At 38.6% G+C, this 24,084-nt stretch overlaps 1 protein-coding gene across 4 annotated transcripts in view; it reads right to left on the reverse strand.

The window, feature by feature from the left end:
- Window positions 1–22,457, reverse strand: part of ZFHX4 (zinc finger homeobox 4) — a 205,076-nt gene extending 182,619 nt beyond the window's left edge. For 3 of the 4 annotated variants that reach the window (XM_044928669.2, XM_044928668.2, XM_025265210.3), the window contains exon 1: window positions 19,732–20,199. The gene's annotated coding sequence lies outside the window, so the exon portion shown is untranslated. Of the gene's footprint in view, window positions 1–19,731; window positions 20,200–22,049 lie in introns of those variants that run through there. The other variant, XM_025265209.3, reaches the window with a different exon arrangement.
- Window positions 22,458–24,084: the final 1,627 nt, after the last annotated feature.

The following is a 24,084-nucleotide window of genomic DNA, read 5'->3' on the forward strand; positions in this document are numbered from 1 at the left end:
CAGGTATCTGGCTGGCCCTGATTAAGCACCAATCACAATTCTCTCCCACACTTCGGTCACCTCAATGGGCACCAGAACAGAAATTAATATTTACTGCAACCAGTCCTCCTATCCTAGGGGACAATCGTATTCACTCTGCTTTTTTAATTTTTTTCCCCACTGCAATATGTAATGAACACCGTTCCAGATACCATTTTGATGTTATCAATCCTGGTTGAGTCGCCCATCTTTCAACCACGGCCTCAATCAACATCTCCCTTGGCTTAACAAATCATATGCAAGCACATCTGATGAAATTACTTCCATCATTTTTTTTTTGGTTAGTTTTTTTTTTCCAGGCAAGCATCTTTGACTGTAAACTCCCTTTGTTGAGACCAAGAAGCACTTGGTCTCATAAAAGCCGTATCAATTTCGGGTAGCAGGGGAAGGTACCAAGAGAAAGGTAGGGAAACGGTAAAACTGCATTCCCCTTCTGTGTGTGAGTGTGTATGTGTATGCTCACTTGTGTGTGTACCTGCAAACCTCAGCTACTGGCATAGCAGCCTGATTAGGGCTGACATGTCTCTGAGTCCCTGCACATCTCTCCATTTGCAGAATGATGGCACTGTACGCAAGAGTTGAGTGGTCTGAAAGTTTAGTGCTTCTTTTCAGTCTGCGGCATAGGCACTGCCTTGATTTTATCAAAAAGGTAAGCCATCTTCTTTCAAATCTCAAAACTAAAGGGACCCAGAACCTCAAGGCAAATAGCCCTCTTACATAGATGTATCAATACTTTCAGGTATGCTGATGATTTCTGAAATGAGGAAGGCGGACATGACTATATGCATGCATGCATGATAAGTCACTTTGGTTGTGTCCAACTCTTTATGACCCTATGGACTGTAGCCGGCCAGGCTCCTCTGACATGGCTATACTGCATTAGTTATTATACTGGGGACGATGGACACACAGTGATTCACTATGGACTTCCCTCCCACCCCTATAGTCTATTACATAGACTTTGCAGGGGCAGAGAACTAAGAAGCAAACAAAACCCTGGGCTCACCAATATTACTAAGCATTTTAGAAATTCCTTTTTAAAAGTTCTTCTAGAAGAAAGACATTATTGGAGGTCAGTGGCATATTAAGTATGAAGAATAACTTCTTAATACTCTCTTTACTGTAATCAAATTTCATCTTGCCAGCTAAATCAGAAAGGAAGTGATCAGTTTCAAATACATCAAAAGAGCTGCACAGATTGAAAATGAAATCAAAATTCATTTTGGTATCTAAGATGGTTAAAATGACATTCTAATTACACACGAATCAAACATCACAAAGTGTGGTGTGTAATTTTAATTACTGAGGTGCTCCAGGTTAATTATCTTCATGGCATGCATGCAGCTTTTAAAATCCTCTGAAATAATCTGATAAATCACCATAAGCATGAAAAACTAATAATTCTCTAATTAGTCCACAAACATTCATATTTACCTTTGCATTTACCAAATCTGCACCATGTATAAACACTGAAGGTAGCCAAAATGTCTAAAATAAAGTCCCATGCCAGACTAAAAGAAATGAGGAAGGCAGGGAGAAACGAGGTTTGGAGGGGGAGCAAGGTGATAACACTAAACTAATGATCCTAGATAAAAATATCAAGTTCTAGGACTCAAAGTAGCTTTTTTTTTCTTTCTTTCCTATGATGACTTAGGCAGATATGTGGAAGATTATTCACCTTAATTACAATAGTGAGAAAAGTTCTCAAATACTTTACAGCTTTATAAAGGAGTTTCTGAGCTATTATTATTTAATTCCTGTTTTACCTATACCCTACCTACAACAGTTCTCAGCTGACAAAAACACTTACTAAAATTATGACACACATGCTAAATGCACCTCAAATAAGTCGTATGTAACGCACAGTTAATAATTTTGTCCAGATGCCAAATGGACTCTGCAATGTCTCATCAGTGTCTCACTATATGAAGTATTAATAGATCCTACCTTTTTATATCTTCATGGGATCAGGAGTAACTATCAAAAATGACTTTATTGATATGAGACAAAAATTATGAAAACTATACTACAGAATCAATCACAGGACAAAGCCATGTGGTAGGACATACTCTGTTACAGCACTCCCACATAACTTTACACAAATTGCTTATCCAGTTCTTCTCATAAACTACACATTAATCAGAAACTAGTACATCTTCTCTACAATCAAAATACTAAGTATTCTCCACAAATTTACATTTCATTCCAAAAGCAACAGTAACAAAACTATCTGAATTGTTAGAGCTAGTAGTAGATGACCTGATTTTTACATTTGTAGTTATATACTATGACCATGGTGGTGTTTACCAGCATATTTTGATGGAATCACTTTAGTTTGTGCAGTTAAAAAGTTGTTTAGATCAATATGTACCATGACACTAGAGATGATGCTAAGTGATTTCACTGTCACCAGCGTCAGACAAGATCTTTCTTTTAACAACGTGACCTATTTAGGAAATTTACACTAAAATGTATAAGTCCCAGTTAAAAGACCACGAAGACAACCATCTAACTTATACCAGAGTATTCATTCCAAAATAACTTTATAACATGTAGATGCACTATAAAAGTTGCTTCACCTGTTTAACTGTTACCTATTTAGTCTTCACCAATTACTATTCTCTACTACCAAACATTCTATTAAAAAAAAAAAAATCACCCAAGTCCTCAAGAAATCTCAAAGAGAAAATCTGATACAATTTTAATGCTAAATTCAGAACAATACATACTAGCTGGTCTGCTTAGAATACATGTACACAGTTTTGGGTATTCTCAGCAATTCACAAGATCAGTGACTTTGATCACGTAAATCCCTTTTTTGGAACTAATGGACAATATGCAGAAAGGAACTTTTATGGCTCATTCTGCCTTACTGTCGTCCTGCAGTCACTTCTGCCTAAACTCTGCTCTGCTAAATGACCAAACCCACCTATGAGGAGCCTTGCTAATGAAAGAGGGTGCTTTTTGAACAATAGACAAAATTTCTTTGCATTCAGAAGACAGGGCTCCCATTAGAACCCAAAATCAGAGAGGCCAGTTTTACCTCTGTTTTTTAATTGAGATTGTCTCAGCCCTCCTTGGTGACACAGTGAGACAGTGTTTGTGAAATGATTAAAAAGAACGTGATCTGATCAAGAGGACAGAATAATGGGAAAGGAATGCTAGGTTAGCCACTCGGCAAAGTGCTGGGAAAGAAGACAGACCACTGTGCCCTTTTGCCTATTGTTTTTATTCTCATCCGCTCTTTGCCATGTCGTGATACTTTGAGTCTTTATTTCATTTTGAACGGGTTAAAAGTTGGTCACGTAAAAGTGAATTTGGTAACAAGTCACAAATCCTAAAAATGTGTATATATATATAAAATAAATAAAAATCCTTGAATTATATCAAGTTTCCAAAAGGTCATCACTGTCTCTGCTGTGGCCTTTTCCCCATTCCAAATCCTCTATCAATATGTCATAGTGAGTTAGCCAAAGACAAAAGAGAGGCGCAGTGTGAAAACGGCACATATATCTAATGCTGACAAAGCAATGAATAGACCTTCACAAGTATAATTATACTTGTTTATTTGTTGCCACGTACAGAGAGCTGATGAAAAAAATCCATCAAAGTGGTATTATGCAGACACCAAGAGCTTCTTTTCTTTGCTCGCTAAAGCCACATTGAAGCTTAAATTCCTTATTGTTAAATTCAGAAGAAAGAAAAAAAAAAGATTTTTGGCTGGATTTTTTTCTTTTTTGCATCATTTGCTGACAGATCTTTTGTGTCTTGGGCTGTATTAGCTCACACTGCTACCTCATTTTTACCCATGTTGGAATTCATAATTACAAACTACTGTACAGAAGCTTTTAGAAGGGTGTGGTGTGCTGACCAAGATGAGAGAGTAGTGAAATTGGCCTTTTCTCACAGTCTGGCTTTTGATATATCAAAAACACAGGTAAAGTACCTGTGTAGAAGCATCAGTTACATCAGAATGCATCTTTGATCTCAGTCTTTTAAGTCAGTTGCTGGTGCTTTTCTTTACTCAGCTTTCTCTGCAATTTGCTTATTTTTGGATCTGTTTAGTATTTCATAAAAGACTGCATAACTTCTTTCCCATTTCAGTATTAAGAACATTAGCAAGAAGGGAGGCAAATGCAAGGATGTCAAAGGATTGAAAATATTAAGTAAAAAGATTTCAAACCTAACTCTTAAGGGGCCATTATGTTCCAATAGACACTAAATCACATAACTTAACAAAAGCACATTTTTAGAGGTGGGGGAGGGGCAAATAAGCTTTTTTTTGTTATTGTTTTTTCTTGCAGGATAGAAATATATCAAAGTAAAAGCAATCTGCATAGTTAATGTTTGTGAGCTTTACAATTTAAAACAGAAAAGCTGTAATTTTTCTTTGCTGGCAATCTGGAAACACTCTGGAGTTAATTACAGCTGATTCGGAGTGAACCACACAAACAAAGACCAGTCTATGTCCAGACAATTATACTGCATTAACCAGCTTAGAGCTTCCTGCTGATGTTTCAGGGCTCTTCTGTTACACACTTCTACCTTCCCAGCACGAGAGAAAATGCTTCTGCAAGAAGGAATTAATGAACAGAACTGCAAAAGAATGTGTGACGACCTCTCCTGACACGGCAAAAACTTTCCACCCATGTCACGACAAAGGGGAGAAGGTAATTAAGTTTGAATAGAAGGATGTAACCAAATATAGTAAGCACCTAAGCCAGGCAGAGTTTTAAAGAGGGAAAGTTGACAAAGACAAACATGAGTGTGTAAGTCAACGGAGTCCCTGTTTTCCTCTTTCTTCTCATTAAAGCCTAAATTAACTATTCAACACAGATTTATTTCCTTCTCATAAACAGGACTCTTAGAACTGATATTTCTGTCTCTTGTTTTTTCTTTTTATTTCTCTTCCTATCTTCCCCGCCTCATCTTCTGTCATTCTCTCTCTCATCTCTAAACCTCTATGGACTTTATATGACAATCACAAATCATTAAATACATGTGTTGGAGAACTAAAGAGGAAAAGTACTCCTTGCCAATGGTTCTGATAGTTCTTAATTTGATTAGTTGTGGGAAATAGGAATTTTCCTCAGTTTTCTTCATGACTTTAATCAAACTCCAGCTACTTTCCTTAGAGAGAAATCAATAATCTCTCCTTAACCAAATTACACCATTATATGACTCATTTTATTTGTTTGCTTCAGGAAAATTTCATAATCAGTGAGCAAGATGGACCTAATACTTTAGCTATCCTCTGTAAACAAACTTTGGTCCTTTTAACCAATCTAGTTGATTTCTAATTTTCTTATTCATTCTAATTGAAAATGAATAGTTAGCATTGGTGTGAGACAAGGACATGAACTGTAATTATGTTCAGTGCCTCTTTCTGATTCTTCTTTGATACTGTTTTGCTAGTATTCCAGCTGACATTGGGGCTTTGTAGTGATTGCTTCATTAAAGGGTAAGGATGTCCTAATCAGCTAAAGCATTACTAGAAAGCTGTTGTTTGCCAATACTGTGAGAATATACTGACTTTTCTTTTTGCTTTCTTTATAGAAGAGAAAGTTACCTCTGAATGCCATCACCCAGCCATATATTTAAGTATTAATCATCTTCCTTTTGTCTTATCTATGCAAAGTTGGATTAGAGTTAAATGATTCTATGAGCCTTTTTTCTTCCCTAAATAAATATTAATCTACAAATCAATCAATGAGTGTTATATTAAAACACATATAAATATACTCTCTGGAAATACTAAAAGGTTATGTAAATTATAATCAGTTTTACAAAGCATCTCAATAATGGACAGAATCATTTTCCCCTCTCAAGTCTCTCTTCCTCAATCCCAACTATAATTGAACTTTCAAGTAAATAAAACTTTGAAATGGAAAGTTTAAACATGGAACCATTTAGTTTTCCTTGGGAAAACATGTACTGGATCAATTAGTTTTAGAAATTTATAAATAATATTTGCCAAGTTTTGTATATGTTTATGTTTCTAGTCTTTAAAATGTAATAGACTAATCTCTCTGGCATACACCCAATTTAAGTGTTTAATTGATGATGCTTTTACATTGTCACATAGGGACATTTAAAATTTTTATCTTAATTGGTTTCATTAAGGTAATTATAACTATAGAATATCTGACTTCAGATTTACCAGACTAGTGAAAGCAATTCCACAATACATTTTTCTCATATACAATGTGAAGACAATATATCCGTATATATACATGCATTTTTTTTCTTCTTTGTCTATTAAGATACAAAATTCATTATTAAATACTGACAACTAAATATTTAAAGGAGAAAACAACTGCTTAGTTATTTGCATTTCATGATTCCCACCAATATGATCTCATAACCAACATAACACCAGTGTAATAGTGTAAGCACAATCTTTTTTTGAAAAATGTCATTCTTTGCAGGCTAAACCTACCATAATTATCTTCATAAAATTAATCACAAGTCAGGTATTCCAGCAAACATTCCTATTCCCTGAGCAGTGGTTTCAATGATTTCACATGATTTCAAAATAGTTTTAATGAAGAAAGTTATATGCGTAATTTCTTAAATCACTACCAGTGCCTCTTACTATCCAAGACTCTTAATCTATCAAATACAAGTCTCTTTTTATATCCCATGTAGATATTTTAAATCATGTTATATTAAAAACCACACTAGGGCTAACATAATAGAGAACCTAAGTGGAATGCCAGGTTTCTTCTGGATGAAATATTGGCAAATATATGTTTGATCACTCAGATTGGTTGGTTATTTTATTTCTATTATGAACAGCCTTTTGTTTGCTTTCTGTGTATGTGTGTGGGGTGTTTTTCTTCTTTTTTGGCCTGAAAGTTAATTTGACTGCTGTCCATAAGTGAAGTGAGCAATTCAGTAATTAACTTTTGTGTTTTAAATGTATGAACTTTAATTAGATTTCATTATAAACAAACAAATGTCAGCCATAATTATAAGCTCCTTGGTTTACCCACATATTATCCCTTTTCAAACAAACTTGATGTCAGACAAATTAAAATCAAGCAGCCAGCAATTTTGAGTTGAATTTTACATGATCTGCTGGTAACCTGATTACTTTAACTTCAATATCATTACAGGAAAAGTATTTCAGGAAAAATAATGACAAGAATTCCAACAGGAGACAAGCTTAATTGTATTGATTCAAAAGATGCATGTTCATAGGAACCATGTTGAAGGAATAATGTTATCTCAAATCTACAGTTTCTATTAAGATGAAATTGTCCAGCATGAAAGAAGCAATTAAGATTAGTGTCTGCAAAACTAGAGATACTAAACTAACTAAATAATTATATGGGCCCAATTATCTTATACTTTAAGTAGCAAAATATCAGTATGGAGCAACTACAAGGCATGAGGTTTGCAGGTTTATTTACTGACTGGTGTATCTATTAGGACCAAGAACAAGTGGAGCTGTCAGGACATAATGAAGGTAAATGATTAGTTAGCACCAAGCCTGAACTCTTCTCCAATGCAATAAGAGTTAATTAAAGTTTACCACCAAACATCAACCAAAGCAGGATGTTGATCAGGTTTCAGCATTAAGTGCAAACAGACAATAGTTGGCAGCAATTAGTGCAGCTATCAAATGACATGCAATGATAATTATACATTTAAAACTGCTAAAGAGCTGGGGGAAAAAAATAATCAGCCTCTTTGACGACAAATACTCAAAGGGCAGGAAACAGGTATCAGATTATTTCACTTTAACACTGTAAATCAATAGAATTAAACAAGAAAGGGTTGTATGGGTACATTATCTGCAAGAGAACAGTTCACTGGATCCAAAATGAAATAAATCTGCTAGTACTGGCCTATCAAAGATAAGAACTTCTGTAGCTAGAGAAAATCAGTTACTTTTCAATTAAAGTTCCAGAGTGAAGTCTATGTAAAGAAAGTTTAGCCTCTAGGTTTTCTGTCGGCCCTACAATGCAACAAGTATTTCACCATAATTAGTTATTTAAATTATTAACTTTCACTCTTCGGGTACTGTCAAAACTGTTTTATGCATGAATATTATCTTTAAAAGTTAGGGTCAAAATTATTTAAATACAGCTAAATTTAAAACAAAAGCCAAGAGGGAGGGAGGCCCAAGCAGAAGGGGATATATATATATATATATATATATATATATATATAAAATTATGACTGATTCACATTAATTTACAACAGAGATCAGCGCAACATTGTAAAGCAATTACCTGCCAATTTTAAAAAAATGAAAAAAAAAAGTCATATATACATATTTAGTGAACATTATGGCAGATCTTCCCTTGATGCCATTCAAATCTACCACTTCAATCTTGCTGGACTCAATGAGACTGCATACAACACATGTCTAAAAATACTTTTAATAAACCACCTCATTCTTTACCGTAGTTTCTGGCCTGCAGCCTAGAGCATGTCTCCAGAATTATGCCCATCCTCATGACCCCCACCTCTCCATTTTCCCAACTAATTCTGTTATGCTAAGGATTTGTACACAGTGTTGGCTAATCCCAGTATTTCCCTGGAGCTAAATCTAAGCCATGGCCAACTCCCAGCACAAAAATGTCTTTCTCCCAAAGCCCTTTCGCCCCCTTCAGCACTCATACACTCATTGGTCCTGACATTTTCACTTCAGCCATGACAAATGAGCTGATGACTCTGATGTGATTGCACGGGAGGAAGGCTTTATCTAAAGATATATCATTAACTCTCATCACCATCTCCTAATATGGCTCTTCTGGGTTAATGTGTTGTGAAAATTTGAGGAAATTTTTGTGTAAATATATGCACTTCAAGGAGTAAGAGACCAACTTCATCAAAAGGAGGAAAAGGGAAGCCAGAGTGGACAGGATCAGGGAAGGGAAAAAAAAAAAAAAAAAGACTAGCATGTTGCTCTGAGGATTTAAGTAACCCGACTCAACCTCTGCCCTAAGCAAACCAGCCAGCGGACTGTCTCTTAAAGGCCCCTTCCCCTCCCATGGGCAGCTGGAGCATGATCTGTGAAGTGGCACTAAAAAAATAAATAAATAAATGAAGCTTCTCAGATAAAAACGGCTAATCAATCCACAAGCCCATTTCTTTGTTTCTATCCCCGTGTAGGGTGGATTTTACTCTTGAACCCTTAATTCCCTATGTTATTAAATCTCTCTAAATTCATTTTAATGGAGAAAGGGATTGTCAAAACCCATTTCCCTCCGAGGTCATTGTCTTCTTCAATTAGAAAGAAGCAATCTTTTTCTGACCATTATTCAATGTGAAACTCTTCAAGCTTTAAAAACAGGGGAAAAGGAAGCTTTTCCATTGAGCGTGAATGCCACAACCTTTAGGTTAAGTTAGAACCCAAGTTCCAGCTACACAAGTCTTGTTATGTATACTATGGCGTTTACAGAGTCGATGCTTGTTATAACCTCTTCTCTCAAGTCAGTGGAAGACACACAGCCAATCAGAGTCGACTATGGTATAACAGACCTTGGGAAAGGAGGTCAGGCTTTGAGGTAAAGTGCTATTCACTATTGGACCATGCAAGGAGCTCTTTATTCCAGTGCTTATTGGCATCAGTCCCCCTTACTAGAGCAAGAACAAAGCCAAGTGCTCGTGTGAGGTTTATGAATAAATCAGAGGTGAGCCGCTTTAAGTGCTGCCCATGATTTCCTTGTTGACAGTGAGCACTTAAACAGGCTTCTAGGACCAGCAACTTCTGGCAAACCACAACGATTCCTAATCTGCACCCTGCCTCATTTCAAGAATGAAATGGCCTACCCCATTTTTCCTGCAAGTTGTCACCTTTCAGGCAATTCTTGTCCTATCTCAAGCAGTTAAACTTTCCAATCCCAGGGCGGTCAGCTGGTCCTGTGGTCATCATAGAAACTGGACCAACTGAAAATCTTCCTTTGCTTGGAAGAATTCCACAAATGAAAATATCTCCAGCATCACAAAAGTTATTCCCAATATTATAGAATCTCTGGATATGGGAGGACTTGAGCCAACTGAGGTAAAAAATGTTCAACGATTTGCTAAAGGGAATGCACACACACTCACACACACACTGGATTCTCATTGGCTGTGCCCTGTAGTTGTGTGATGGTTCCCAGAAACTTCTCTGAGCTGCAGTTTCATTATGGGTTAAACAAGGGGATTGTGCTGTATGCCTTCTGACTGCAACAATCTATGGTTCTAATATAAAAACCCATTTAGATTAGGCTGGAAGATAGTTTTCCCTATGGAATTTTCCGAGACAGACCCAGATGTTTTTAAGGTTGAACTTTTTTTTTTTTTCCAACAACTAGATTTCAAGAGGAGAGGCAGATTCCAGTAGTAGAGTAAACTGAAGTATTCTATTTATGTTTGTTATTAACACTCATCTATTTTTTTCATGTATTATTGAAGATATTTACCAAGAATTTGCCAATAGTGTCCATCACCATGAATACAGTGACTATACAGATATGGGTGCTGCCCTCATGAAGGCTGAAATTTATTTGAGAAGAAACTTAAACAAGCACATTCTGAAAAATGCTAAGATGCTAATTATTTTCTTCCAATGAAATATATCCTTACTCTATCAGTATTCAATCAATGCTTAGCCTTAAATAAATGTGCTTCAAATGAACTGTCAAGTCCAGGGCCACTTCTAAATAAGCAGAACACAGGCAAGGCATACACTTTTAAGAAAAACTTGAGCAAAGATTGTTAACTAACTATTTATAAATGTCAAGCAAATTTCAAACTCAGATCTGGAAAACTGTTATCCAAAATACACTTATATTTTTCATAAAAATATAAACAATAATTTAAGTGTGTATCTTACATGTATCACAGTGGGAAATTATTATGAATTTAAAAATCAAAAAGAAAAATGATAAGAGAAATATATTTTAGTTGAGGGTGGAAAATTGTGTTTATAAATTTATTAAACCTTATCATGAATCTTATCATCTTTGAACGTGGGTAGTCCTCCTCTGAGTAATTCATTCCTATGGAAAGATAAAGGACTGTGATCTTCTTCACGAGATAAGCCAAGAGAAGACTCATAACTTGGCTATAAAATCCCTACAAGAAAATTTAAGGGTTCTGTAATATCCCTGGGTTATTAATAACTGGATCTTCTCTCTAGGTCGGTATAAATTTTGGTCAGCATGGTGCCAGGTAAACAGCATTTATTCTTCTTTCATGGCACATCAAAATATCATAACATCAAGTATACAGAAAGGGATTCTATGACACCTAATGTAGCTTTGGAAAAACCTTTAATTCAAAGACTTACAAACAGGAAGGGTCAACTTCAATTCTGAAATAAGCTTTGTAGTCTCTTCTATTATTGTATATAATGGACAGTCTGGAATCTTGAGTTCCTGCAGATAGACTAAGGTTTGAATTATTTAAACACTACTTCTATTCTAATTTGCTTCTTATAAAAAGACCCCAGAAATGCACTGAAAACATCTAGAAGCCCCTCAGAACCAAAGCAACTTGTGACAAAGGAGGAGCAGATAATAAGGTGGAGGAATAGCCACCTAGATTTCATCAAGGTATCCGCCAATGAGAAAACATAAGAAGGAGACTACCCTTTGGTCCTACCCCTTAGGCATCCTCCTTGCTTAATTTCTATCTCCCTCCCTGTGGGGACACATGTATACCTATGGCTGATTCATGTTTATGTATGGTAAAAGCCATCATAATATTATAATTATCTTCCAATTAAAATAAATAAATAATTTTTTTTAACTAAAAAAAAGGGGGGGGGCATCTCTACTCAAAAGGTCTATGTAGATTTGCTGTATCAAATACCCTTCAGGAGAGCATATAGTAAAACCAACTATTGAAAATAATGAAACGGGAAATATAAGGTGTCAGCCCTGTATACATTCACTTCCTTTTATGTTCACAACACATTAGTTTTAGGTAAGCTCTCCAGCAACTATGAAATACAAACAAGGTATCTGAGGCTCAAAAAGATTAAATGACTTAGATAAGGTCATCTATAACAAGAATTTAACCCAAGGGTCTTATAGATCTAAAAAGACCTCTATTGGTCACAGAGTTGTCAAAAAATGGAGTAGATTTTAAAATATCTAAGATTTAAGTTAAAATAAACAGTCTCATTTAAAAAGGAAAAAGGAATCCAAAGTAAACAATCAAAAGAATGTCTGGTTTTAAACTAAGTGTCATTCTTTCTGTACACTATGCTGCCTCTAAAACATCACAGCATTGTTTTCATTTACTTTCCCTCCACAAAAGAGAAACCTCTTTCTTCTTCACACTGTGTTCACGGTTATTAAGAATACACTTTAAGTCACTGAGATCATCAGTATTTTTATGAATCATAGACTCATCTTGCCCATTCAAAGTACCCAGCCTAACCTCCTACATCATGCAAAAATATGCTTCAAGTCACACTGGTTAGAGGCCGTCCAGATTCTACTGGTCTCCTTTCAGTAAGAGAGAATTCAGTCTCTCAGAGGAGACAGCATACTGTTGGATTACCATGGCCCATTTTCCTTTTCTTCTCTTCCCCATTTTCACCAGCTTTGCCTTCATTCACAGAACAAACCCCTTTTTAAGTAGCCTATATAGTTGAGTGACCATTAGTCCTAGCGGGGGACTGCTGAGTTCTCCTGACATGTTCCTGCCTTGTTGGCTGACTCAACAATTACTTCTCCAGAGTTTAACATCTCATATTTTAAAATGAGCTGATTGAACTGAAGAATTCTAAGGCAGTTCCCAGGAATTAGCCCTTTGATACTTTTCAGTTGTCTTACATCCTACCTGCTTTTTTCTGTTGCGATCCTCTTGGCCAGTTCTTAGAAAATGAAAGAAATTTAGTCTACAGAGGGAAATGCTCAGGCTATGCCTATAAACACATCTAAAGAGGAATGAGAGACATTAACATGGAAAAGGGGCATAGACGTGTATATGTTTGTGTGTGTGTGTGTGTGTGTGTGTGTGCGTGCATGTGATGTCTATACTCCTAGTTTGTATCTATTAAACCAAAAAGGATGACTCAGTCTCGGTTCATTTCTGGGCCCAGGAAATTTTACATATGAATTGCTTTATTCCTAAATGTATGGGAGAAAAGTACTATGAACTATACTGTAGAAAATCTACATTAATAAAGCCTTTCAGGTTTAATGAAGGTACTTTGGGAAACGATTGGGCCTCTTCAATTTATCCTTCCAATCAGGCAAATTTTACGATTCTTTATGGGCTTCCTTCTTATAAAGTTTTGTTTTGTTATTAACAATACAACCAGGTGGCATACACCAGCTCATATGTTTTTGCATTTTAACATTGTTGAAGCTATGGATTTCCTTTCTTCTTTACAGAGAAGGAAAAGAATTTTATGGACAGTTATAAAATGCGTATTTTAACCCAAAAGTCAATTTTCCCTGGTTAAAATGATTTAGATCTGAGTAAATGCTTGCAGAATGCTTTCTGTTTTTACAGCTAGGACACAATGGAACCTATAAACTTCATCCTAGAGGTGTGTGCTATAATGTATACCATTCAAAAATTATCAACTGTGCACTGTCGCCTCCCCAGGACAAGCAAACATTAGAACTGATCAATCATCTAAATATATGATGATAGTGTGTGAACCCCTGGCCTGAATGACTAAAACACCTACTCAGGGCGTTATGACATATTAACTAAGTCAAGCTGCCCAGATTCTTAAATTATATTTGTTTATTTTCTCAATCTCTAGAATGTTAAAGTATCTAATTATATCAGAGATAAGCGGCTTGCCAAATACGACTTTAGTATCAGAGCCATTTTTAAGTTGTGTGCATATGTTCAAAAGTGCCTCCAAATGGCAAATATTTTATTTCACTTACAAGCCTTGAAAAGTGTAAGGAGAAGTGGGGAGTGGCCATTCCTGAACTGAGGATTGTATGTCAAACATGAAACCATATCAAACTTTCAAGGCAACTTGTGAACCTCTGAAACTAGGGAATTAACAGAACATCAAATCCCCCAAGATCACAAGGGGAACAATCCGTATGCAAGAAAATGATGCCATTGAGCCCTCATTAAAAGACCATTTTGTCCTTAGCCATCAAAGACTGTGAATGCACTAAGATCTTGGTTATATCATCAGGATAACTAAAACAAGTGCCAAGAGAAACTGCGCACTTTTAGTTCTCACATGTGTCCATCTGTTCACATATAAACATATATTCTGCTTTCTGTCTGATTCCTAAAAATCTTGATATCAGAATACCCTGGGTTTTTGCCCATTTCCTAAGAATGCAGACATCACATAAGCTACTATTAACCCATGTGTGATCCACTTCATGGTGACTGGAAGGCTGCCAGTTACAACACATGGTGCTTGGTTAACAATGTCTTAAAATATAAATGAATTTATTTTTTAAATTAACACATTTTTCTTATGGAAATACCTTAATCAGCCCTGCTGCATGTAAAAGAATAGCCTCCATGTGGATTTTTTTGTTCTTTTAAGACTTTTTGCAAGCATATCCATAAAGTTAACCATAAAAGTTTCTGAAACAATCCAGAATTTCTTGACAAATTTTTTAAAGGGCTCTAGTAAAGAATTTTGGTGACTTTATATAACACAGATCAAACACTTTTCCCTTACAATGTTTTGTACTCAAGAGGCAACCCTTATACTTTAATTTACGTGAAAACACTTCTGATTTCCCAAGTTTCCATGTAACCATCTTAATAGTACCTCAGCAACTGAACCGTTAAAGTGATGAGGCAAATAGAAGTTCTACAATCTAGTAACAAAACAATTTAGCTTAATATCTGGCTGACTCTTTCAATCCTACTCTGGGGCAGCCTTCAATAGCTCATTTGTGGTGACCCCCAAACCGGAAAGAGTTTGTTTATAATGTATATATATAAATAATTATTCACACTGCAGTTGATTTACATATGTACAAAAGAGCCAATTCCCACCTTTGAAAGTGTCTTAACACTTACAGTATTTTGGCTGCCCTAATTATGGTTGAGGAAACATCATTAAGAGCCCTGATTACGTTGTCAACTGATAACCAGTTACAGCCCTAACTAGTAACAAGGGAAAACCCTACTGCAAATATTTCCAAGAGTACTTAGACACATTAGAAAAGACTTACCTCAAAATGAAATACATGATACACCTACGAAGCAACATGAAGATGAATTAAATCCTAAGACAATAACTCTGTATCCTCGTCTACCAGCCCATCCCAGCCCCCAAAGCTGACAGGCCACTTAAAACACAACATTGCCAAAAAATCAGAACACACAACTCTTTCCCAAGTGAAGTGTTCTACCAGCTGAAACAACTATTTACAGCAGATAGGTGGACGGAAGGGGCAGAAGTAACTAAATGAGATATGCACACCATATTGTTGGCCTCTTCTGAAATACCTTTTTGCCAGCAAAGTGCTGGGAATTCTTGATACCCAATAGTCAATATTTGGCTAGCCTAATATGTTTCTGAAAACTCGTCTATATACAAACCTCTGTTTATCATTCTCTAGCTACACTATTGTCATACATATTACTTCCCAGTGATGATGAAAACTCAGGGCATCTTATAAAGTTGCTGAAATCTGAGCCCCTGCTTGTTTTTTCTAGTCTTGGACAAACATAACTTTAGAGCAAGCAGAACTTAGGCATAAAGAAAGAGGAGCCTGCATTTTCATCTTCTTTTCATCTCGGTCATTCAGTCAGCCATTCAGAACCCTATTCAATAGAGCTTTTCATTATGCAAAAAAATGCTAATCCTTTTCCGATGCTTTCACACTTGTATAAACCCCCATTCCTTCAACTGAAAAGCAATTATATCAGTTTACCTTTCTGTCAAAAACAGGATTAATATTCCAATAACAGAATTTCCTTTCTTTTCCTATCTTTTGGCTTTAGGAAACTAGAGATTATTAGTAGAGGCATTCTTAGAGTAAGAATACATTATTTTAAATATGATTATGTGAACCAATGAGCGGGAAAAGGGGAAGAATCACAAGAAGAAAAAGTCCTTCAGTTACTGCAGAAACTCTTTTCTGTGACAGAACTGACCTTCCCATTGCAGATGCCCAAAGACACGGAGACTCACTCTGGTCTATTAATCAGAAACAAATTATGAAAGAATGTAGCTGGACTGGTTGACACTAGCCTGTCTTGGGAGACTCAGTCACAGCCTAGTAACAATGTCCTCTTCATGGGTAATGAACAGCCATGACAAATGGGGCAGAGAAACTATTTATTTGCATATGCAAATTCTCACACAAGGGAAACATGTACAAACAAGTGTCATTGTAAGGTGGATTAGGCAAACAACGCTTTCTTTTTAGGACATTCTGCAGCCCAGAACATTAGTCAGCACAATTAAACCAGTCTCCATGGAGACTAATGAAATTTCACCATGGTATGAGTTAAATTAGATAGCTAGTTATGTGTTTCCACAATCCAACTTGAAATCCATTATTGTTTCAGAACAATACAGCAATTGTGCCTAGCTGATCTTTGCCAGCTCAACAAGCTTCTAAGTTGACAATTTGCATATGTTAATATAATTAAGCACTAATTACATGAAACTTGTACATATTCACATGCACTTTCCCTGGGCGATTTTCAGTTTGAACCTTGGCCAAGTCTTTAACCCTTAGAAAGGTTTTAGAGGGGAAAAAAAAAAAAAAACACAACTCTGCCTATGGGTACAGCCCCTAGGCAGACACAGAAAGGCTCCTCATTTATAAACACAAAGCTTAACCTGGCTTCTCATATTTCTAGCAACAATGACAGAAAATATTTTGTGAGTGTGCTAGGGACCAGGGATAAGGGAACAGTGATTGAAGGGTTGGGGGTGAGGGGAGTGGATTCATCTTTAAAGACTCATAACTAGTATCTACTCATAGGTAAGTAATAACACTCATTTCAAGAAAAATGTGAAGGAAGCATTTGCTGTCACTGACATTGTTGAACACTGGGAGATGAAAATGATTTGACAACAGCAAAAATAGCAAGTAGAAAAGGAAAAAGGAGCCAGCAGCACCTAATGAGCTTTACATAAATATATGCAGAGGCAATTAAGCAATGTTAATTACTATGACAGCAGTTAATTGAATATAATTAGATATTTTAAGCCACTGAATAAAGCATAGTTAAGATTAATTTTATTGAGATTAATTGTAAATAAGGATAGATTAACTTTGTGTTTTGACAGGCATAAAAAGTAGTTCTGCAAATGAAGCAGGAGCGTGGCCACCAGTCCAAAAATCATATATTATTTTAATGTCACACCTCAGAATCATCTCCTCAATAAACATGACTTTTCAAACCCAAACAGACAGGAATCTTGAAGAAAAACAAACAGCTTGCAGAGATTAAAGAGCCTTTTGTCCTTTTTCATGTGCATTTCTTTTAACAGACTAAATTAAGCGAGTCTGGTGTACGTGTTTTAGGAAGGAACATTTCACACTGAATGGAAAAAATGTTCTATCACATATGAAATTCGTGCAGCTGTGCGGAACTTGGTCCAGATGGTTTTAGACTATAAAACACCACCAAATGATAGACAGTAGGCCTTCCCAAGATTATGTGATAAAGTCACAATCTTTTATTCTGACCTCCCAAATTTCTGCTTTGTATTATTTCTCATCAAATCACATATTTTCTTTTATAGTAGTGCTTCTCCAAGAGGGTTAAAAGAAACATCAAGCCTACTAAGTGTTAGGAACTAATATGAAGTGAATGGAAGAAGGCCTCTTTCAACAGATAGCAGCTAAATCTCTCAGCCCCAAAATGCAATGATAGCCATGACAACGATAGATGACAATACTTGGTTATTACTCTCACAACAATGGTTTCTAGAAATATTTCTTAGGGAAAATATTGCTAAATGAAAATCCCTCCCGAAGACCTTCACAACCAAGCTAATCCATGTACACTCTTTAAGAAAATAACACAGTCTTCAAGAATGCTGAACAAGTCACTAATAAGAAAGGAACTTCAATTGATTTTGAAATTAATCAATAGGTGATTAACATAATATTTTTAAAGCAGCAGAATGTATGTGTGCATATACACATATAGTACATAAACATATATATTATATTTCCAATACTTCTTAGCTCTTAATCGAACAAGGACTTTAGGCTATGGAGCCTGCCTCTACATTGCCTAGCAACTTATTTAGGATGCCCTTAGTCTTTATAACAAAATTCCTAAAATGGTCTAGTGAAACAAGACTACGACGACAAGCCATTCCGCAGTGAAAGATTTTAAATCATCCAGCCTCTTCTAATAGACTTGAGACTTATTGAGGTAGAAACCATAAAAAATGAAGAAGGGAAATTTAATCCCTGAAATATTGATTTGCACATTAATATCATATAGGCAGAGGGCAATTTGGCTTCGTGGAAATGACACATTGTCGACCCTTGGTGAAGTCAGAGCCAATCTAACTGCTGAACATGTCTGAATCTCAAGAGTTATTAAGGGCTTCCCTTCTTGCCTTTATGACTTTTCTTCAGCCTACCAATGCAATCTTAAATGTATTATCTTTAAGAAATAATTGTAAAACCTCAGGGGTTTTCCAGTTAATGGAAGGGAGGCCAAACCACATCAGATTCTGAAATGCAACATTAAACCCTTGCAATCAACAAAACCACCTCAATTCTCATCCATCCAGTGCAGGATCTAATATTGTTATTAGAGATAATCAAATTTCATTGTGTAAATTTAGGCTCATGGTCAGAATGGAAGCAGTAAATTCTGCAATATTAAACAGCGATTTTCTCAGCCTCCTTTATGTTTTCCTTTGCTGGTGCAGCATCTTTTAAAATAATCCAACTAGCTCAAAATTAATGAGCAGATCTGGACTCATCTGCTAAAAACTGCAAAAGATTACAATAAGGCTGAACATGTTTCCTTCATTTTTAACTTTAAGTGGCAACTTTCACTTCCTAGACCTAGAGTCCACTCTCCCTGCTTACTCTACAATTGGTACTATTGCTTTGACTTACACAGCTGGTTTACCTGACCTTTCTTTGTTCCTTAGGTACATTTCACTTTTCAGATTTATGGTATTTCCCCCATATTTCATTGACTCTATCTTCATTGCCATAAAAATGAAAACACTTAAATGTGAGTTTACTTTTTAAATCCAAAAGCAACCAGCTACTGAATAAATACACAGTGATACTCTCTTTCCAGTTTATGCCATAAATATTAGAATCTTTTTTAAAAACAAAAAAACTAACTTGTATAAACCTTATGATCCCCACACTGAAGCCAGGTGCAAGAGGTTAAAACAGCTGGCTAGCCATCTTTTATTTTTGTGTGCCTTCCTGCTGATTGAAACCGCAAACGTTGAAAACTATCAAATATTCCCTCAAGGATTTTTTTTTTTAAGAAGAGGAAAGAAAAAAGAAAACCTTCCTTTTCTTTAACATGCTCCTTTGTAGAGAAGAAAAACTAAAACACAATCAGTCACAGAGATAGTGAAATAATCCCAATCTCTCCTTTCTGTTGTATTTAAAGCATCCCTTCCAACAACTTCTAGACCCAACTGTTTGTATTCTTCAGTTAGAAAAGAGAAAAGGGGGTGGGGGGGGGGGAGAAAGAAAGAGAGAAAGTCTGAGCTTGCTCTGTCAGTTTTGCCAGTAAATATAAAGTAAAACAAGTGTTGATGGCACCGAGAGTGTTACATACCCGGGCTGTGTTTTTGCATTGCTCTCAATGGAAGCGATCGATGCCCGTGTCACTGTCGCGTCCCAATCGCAGCCAAGTCTCAGCCTTAATCTAAGCAACACCCGAAAAGGCAGCGGCAGCCGCAGCCTCTCCCTGACTCTTCCATCCATCCACCCAACTAAAAATATAATACTACATATGAGCTTTAACCACTCCACGTTTATAGGGATCAAGCCACTGAAAATCCAGGAGAACACAATAAAAAAAAAAAAAAAAAAAAAAGCCCTCCTTCTGTCTCTTGTCTCTCTCTCCTCTCTCTTCCTCTCTCCCTTCTCTCTGTCTCTCCTTTTGCCATCTACATGATCCTTGATTAAACATGGAACAGAGTTAATAAAAAAAAAAAGGGGGGGGGGAGGACTCAAGGAGAGGAAATGCAACTGTCAGAAATCGGGACCGCCAGATTTCCTGGTGAACCTGCCTCTGTCTGAGTCAGTGTCAATCCACCATCTTCCGCCAGTGAACTTGTCTTTGGGTTTTTGTTTGGTTTGGGGGGGCTGTTGTTGTTGTGTGTGTGTGCTTTTTTGGAAGGGGGGAGGGGAAAGGCGAGGTGGGGGCTGGAGGTGGGGGGAGTAGGGAGAATATGTGTGTCTGTAAATGTGTTGAGTGTGAGTGTGTGTGTGTCTGTGTCTGTGTGTGTGCAGGGGTCGGGGGGTGTGTGTGTGTGGGGGGGGAATCCGTGTTCGCGATCTGAACCTCTGGTACCTACAAGGAGGGTGTCTCACCGAACGGTAGCTAAGACCTCACCACAACCGCGCGGGAGCGAGGAGTCGCGGCCAAAGGCGCCCGCCCGAGCCTCCGCTCTGGGCCGGACCCCAGCCCGAGCGGCCGAAAGGAGCCCCCCGCCCGGATCGCAGGTAACAAAAGAAATACAAACCAGTGCACCGTCCTCGGGGCTGGGGCGGGGGTGGCGGGGGGGAGGGGGACAGGGTGGGGATTCCTCTGGAACTTGGGTATCGGCAGAGAAACTTTATCCAATTCCAGGAGAAATTTTATTATTATTATTTTTCCGATCGAAAAGAGCAGAAAGCCTGGGAGGGAGGGGGGAACGAGATAGAAGTAGAAGGAAGGCGAGACCCGACGCATTCCAGCCCCTTTTCCCTTAGCTGCTCCGGGCCGGAAGGCGCACTTGATGCCCGGAGAGGCGAAGAAGGTGAAGTTCGTTTGTAGACCTGGGACCCCTTTCGGGGGGCGTGAGGGGCGGGGGTACCGGGGAATAAATCAGTTCTCACAACCGGCCACAGCTCTCCCAAACATAAACACACACACACACATACACACACCCTTTGCCCTTTGCCAAAAAAAAACCCCCCCAGATTCTTGACTCCCGGTCTCGGGCAGCTGTCCTCCGGTCTAAGGCACAGCCGGCAGCGAAAGCGCCGGGAGAGAGCTGCGGCCGCCTCGCGGGTCCCCGGCCCCGAGGCCCGGCAATCCTGCCTCCTAACGGAACTGCCCGGCGTCCTCCGGTGCCCGGGTCCGCGCCGCCTCGCGCTCAGGCGGGCAGGCGTCTACCTGCAGCCCCGGCACTCGCCCCAGCCTCTCGGAACCCCCTGCCCTAGGGCGCACTCGAGCACCGGGCCTCCGCGCACCGAGCGCCCTTCGCGGAACTTGAGCCAGGGAACGGTGGATGATGAGAGGAGGAGAAAATCGAGGCTGAACGGGAGGGTAGGGGAACAGGGAGAGATGGGCTCCGAGCCCCCACCGACCACCTTCCAAACTTTCGGAGGAGGGGTGCGAAGGAAGGGGGCATCCCGACCCGGGCGCGGGGGTGCGCCTCCCCCCCAGCCCGCCGGCAATGTCCGCGCCGCCGCGGAGCTGACAGCTTCCCCGCGCCTCGAGAAAGCCCCGGGCTCGCAGTGGAGACAGAACCCGAAAAGACAGGCAAAAGGAGAGAAAACTGCTCGGCCAAACGTGGATGATCCTCCACTTAATCCAAAAGTTAAATCCCGAAAAACGCATTCCCCCCACCCCCGCAAGAAAGTGGAAAATCAGATCCTTCAGTGCCCCCTCCCTCCCTCCGCGGAGCAAATCCTGGAGCCAAAAAAAAGGGGGGGGGGGAAGAGATAGCAAAGGGGGGCAGAGCGGAAGAGATGGTCGGGCTGAGGGGATGTGAGCGAGAGCAAGCGAGAGCGAGCGAGCCGGGGGCAGAGAGGGAGAGAGGCGGAGAGGGAGAGAGAGGGAGCGAAATATCAAAGATTGTGCAAGATCAGGCTGGAAAGATAATCGATACTCGACCTAAATTTAACACAAACTACTCAATAAAAGTTAAAGAAAAAACTTACTTTCCATTTCCCCTGCAGTTCCTACTCGATCTTCGCCTCTTTTTTGTTTTGCTTTTATTTTACTTACAGCTGATCACATCCAAGTAAAACGAGAGGGTTCATTAAAAAAAAAATAAAATAAAAAAAATAATCCTCGAACTTTATTGGGTGAAAATCAAAACGCTGGAGCAGAAAGTGGGGGGCATGGAGCGGTCCTCGGGGATCCGGGAGGAGTTAAAGCATGTGCCGACCGCGGTCTCGCTGTTTGGTTGTGAAGGGGTTGGGAAAAGGAGGAAAGGAAATGAAAATCCGATATGTCTTTATTCTGCTAATTATTATCGTTTTAGCCCTGTTTAAAAAAAATGGCTGATTAAGTTGAGTGCGCATGTCTTTGTGTGTCTATTCCCGATATGCACTCTGGGAATGAGAGAGGAGAGCGAGGGAGAGGGAGAGGGAGCGGGGGGGAGAGAGAGGTGTAATTAGTGAGGTGATCAACATTCCCCAGACTGCAAATGACGCGCAGCCCGGACTCGGAGCAGCCCCAGAGCCTCGCGGCTTCCGAAGCTCGGAGCGCTGCGGCGGGAGCCCGGGACGCGGCGACCACGGAGAGGGCAGGGACTGGGGACCTCCGGGGCTCGCACCCCACGCGCCCCTGTGCGCGCGACTCCCAAACTTCATTAGACACACACACACACACACACACACACACACACACACACACACACACTCAGGAAGGAGGGGGAGAAAATAAAACACAAATACCTCCCAAGCCGTGCCCTTTAAACACTGCGAAAAAAAATTTTTTTTTCTCATTTTAATGAGGCAAAGTAATTATTATCGGACCAGAGATGTGTTTACTAGGGAGCTTTAAGCAGCAATAGGAGAGTGAGGGCACTGGAAAGGTTTTCTCTGCTGAGTTACTTCTGCTACGTCCAGGAAAGCACTTTAATGGCGAAATGCAGGATCCTGAGCAAATATGCAGATATATGTAAATAAAGGGTGCCTGGCTGTGTGCAAACACCGCTCTGCCCTGCCTATTTCAAAAGGCGGGATTGCACCCAGGATCCGTAGACACTCAATTTAAACACGTTATCTTTCGCTGGCAACATATAGGAGAGAAAACCCAGGGCATGGAAGATGGAAGGGGTTAGTTTAGTCAAAGTAAACTTTCAAATGAGGATAAGTGCTGGTTGCAAGGGTGTTCATGAGGGTCTTGATGCTAGCCTTTATGTAATATTTTTGAATATTTTATCAGAATTGCATAAGTTCAATGTAATAGCTTTAAGAAGACTTAGGAAGAAAACCTTTCATCTTGTGAGTCTGTTGAATTATCTTTCTTGAAGCACATTATGATGAATTTTAAAACCCCACTACAGATCTCATTAGAATGAAATATACTTGGTATTTTCTGGTGCAAAATTTAAGGTGGCTGATTCTCATTTGAAAATCTAATTATCTTTTTCCAATATTACAGATGTGAATATGAGTGACACTTTCATTAAAAGATAATTAACTAAAACTAGGAATAGACATACTTTTAAATACCCCCTACTGAATATGGAATATATATCTCTCTATATATATATCAGTTGCTACTCAAAGATAGCATCTCGATACACCGCCACACCACAGGTTACAAGTAGATACCATCTACGCAATATTTCAAAAATAGGAATTCTAGAGAGAAGGTGAGAGTAACAAATCAAACAAGCAAAGAACAGGAAATACTTGCAATGGCCAGCTTCCTGGACAGGTGAGGCATCAGCTCCTTTGGAGCTGACAGGCCTTTGAAGTTCTGGATGGCCAGGATCTGCTTCAAAACCTTGTCTTAGGCCTTAAGCACCAAATCTAGGAAATACCAACTGAAAGGTTTATTGCGCAAGCACTAGAAACAACAGAGCCTGTGAACATGCATCTTTCTGGGCCCGAAACCTTGTGTTATCAGGGAACATTTGGAAAATCCTAAGACTGATGCAAATGGAATTTAAAAAACCAAACAAAACACCTGGTAGGATAAAAGCCCAGGCGTCAAAAGCGCAGACTTAGGCCCAGATCA

The sequence above is a fragment of the Bubalus bubalis genome, chromosome 15 (genome assembly GCF_019923935.1).
Source record: "Bubalus bubalis isolate 160015118507 breed Murrah chromosome 15, NDDB_SH_1, whole genome shotgun sequence".
In the NCBI taxonomy this organism is placed as follows: Eukaryota; Metazoa; Chordata; class Mammalia; order Artiodactyla; family Bovidae; genus Bubalus; species Bubalus bubalis.